Source organism: Schistocerca nitens, chromosome 2, assembly GCF_023898315.1.
Source record: "Schistocerca nitens isolate TAMUIC-IGC-003100 chromosome 2, iqSchNite1.1, whole genome shotgun sequence".
Taxonomy (NCBI): Eukaryota; Metazoa; Arthropoda; class Insecta; order Orthoptera; family Acrididae; genus Schistocerca; species Schistocerca nitens.
The window spans coordinates 1,167,524,568-1,167,526,742 of NC_064615.1; the positions used below are offsets into that span (position 1 = coordinate 1,167,524,568).

A 2,175-nucleotide genomic window follows, 5' to 3' on the forward strand; every position below is an offset into this window, starting at 1 on the left:
GGAATATGTACTAGAGATGGACAAAAACAGCTTCTGGTATTTTCTAACATTTTTGTCACTGCTGTACTGCGTTCCAGACGCAGGCCAACACGCTCTTGATGCACATAATACGCCTAAATGATTCACCAATGTATCGACACTGCACGAATAAAAAGGAGCACTCCTTTCCAACCCCGTAATGTTCACCCCAGTCCAGGTATAAGTTGGAAATTTGGCTCAAAAGTGTCCACCATCTTCCTCTGTAATGGAGAAGCATGGCGCCCTGCAAAATCACTCTTTGCGTCGACGATGCTTCAAAGACCAAGGAAAAAATATGCCGAAAAAAGGCCAGAGCTGAGAAGTTCACGTGACGTCTAAAGTGGATCAACAATCGTCCGTCTCCGTAGCGTAGCGGTAGCGTTACCGCCTACCACGCAGGGGGCCCGGGTTCGATTCCCGGCAGGGGACAGGGTGTTGTGTGCCTCTCATCGACTCGCAAGTCGCCGATGTGGTGCCACCTAAAAAGGACTTGCAATACGGCGGCCGAACTCCCCCGAATGCGGCGTCCCGGCCAGCAATGCCATACGATCATTCCCATTTTTTTTAAAGCCACACTGGCACGTAACCTCGACACAATGCCATCCAGTGTCACTGTGGATGTGTCACAGACAGGAAGGTCGCCACAGCCCCCATTACCCCTCACTTTGAGGCCTGTACGATGGAGATCAGAACCGCGACACCCAGTGTAGAAATCACGCGGTTTTGTTATGAATGGCCGAGGAGAATATTTCAAACACACCGCCGCTCAGAGTAGAAACGAAAACGCCTTACAGGGTGGCATAAAGGGCGTCCATGAAACCGCCCCTTTCTTGGGACGCTGATACCCACACAGTTCGCTGTCGAAAAAGGCAGTTCACAGTGCAATGAGTAAAAGGACGAAGTTCTTGGCGACCTTTGGCACTATTTACACCTTCTGGGCGATTCAGTTCTTTTCGACGGACATCACAGGGCTGCAACTCTACTGAACGTGCACTCACCACTTTGGGGTTCTGGTGTTAAACAATTTCTCTGACACTCTCCAGCCTGTCTGGTAACTTAGCCAATGCAGTGTCCTCCACATTCGCTCTTCTCAAAAACTGTCGTTTTGGCTTCTCCCACTCTGCAGTTTGTATAGGTTAGTCAATGGGGAGGCCTCTTACAACTTTTTAGGCCAGGGGTCACCCACCTCATGTACTGTGACGAAAGGGAGGCAGCCGAGCAAGAAAAGAATTTCTGTTCACAAAGCAGGCCAATTGCGTCTCATGAAAAGGCAAAACGTTAATCTATCTCTGACTGCAGCTTGCATAGCATTCGTGGAAAGTGGGTCCTCAACAGGAAATGAAGTTTCTTTGCAGTTTGTGTGGTTGCCAGGATCTCCTTGTCCGTAAAAATCACGACTTGTTACCAGGTGTTTTTGTCTGTCACGCCATGTTAGGATTTCTATAACTGTAGATTTGGACCCATGTCGCACAAAGCATATACCATTACGCGAAATCCGGCAGGAAGGCTACTGGTCATCACTAGCCCTTGACAACTGGGAGGTCCAGTGTCCAGTACCTCCTTCCTCCCAATCTCTGTTGGTTACACAGGCCCTAGGGGATCACTCTAACATTGGGCCACTGGCCATGGTGTCCAGCTTGGTTCGTCATGCACTCATCTGAACTGCAGAGAAATTCAAGCAAAAGCCCTACCAATGTAAAGAAATTAGTATTAATTTAGACATCTGGTAACCTCACGTTATCACAACTGTAAGTACCGACGTTTACGTTTAGTAATTGTTTTTATTCTGTACTCAATTGATAGACTAAAAGTGAACGAGAAGTACAGGAGACAAGTCTGCATCCGAGGCAGTAACTCTCAATACAAGATGGTCGGCTTAATGTGCAGATCATACGGGGGACCAGCGAAAACTGCAGTTACCGGCGGAAAGCCAGATTATATCAGCCAGGTCGGCCACCAGGTGACGAAGCGATTGCCTCGAGCTCGTGGCTTCTTTCTGGCGTTTCTGTTGTGGTGACCACTTGCAGCTCGCAGAGCCACCAGTGCTGTGGGCGGCATATACGGATCGATCTTTGACATTTATTATAGCTCCACCTCGCTGTCTGAGTCAGGAGTGGCATCCTTCCGGCATGGGGTGGGTGGGAGAGCCCTTGGCCG

General features: G+C 49.2%; 1 non-coding gene across 1 annotated transcript; it reads left to right on the forward strand.

Annotated features, from left to right (window-relative positions):
- Window positions 1-376: 376 nt before the first annotated feature.
- Trnag-acc (transfer RNA glycine (anticodon ACC)) lies at window positions 377-448 on the forward strand. Its single transcript has one exon. It is a non-coding gene; the product is annotated as a tRNA-Gly (tRNA).
- The last annotated feature ends 1,727 nt before the right edge of the window (window positions 449-2,175 follow it).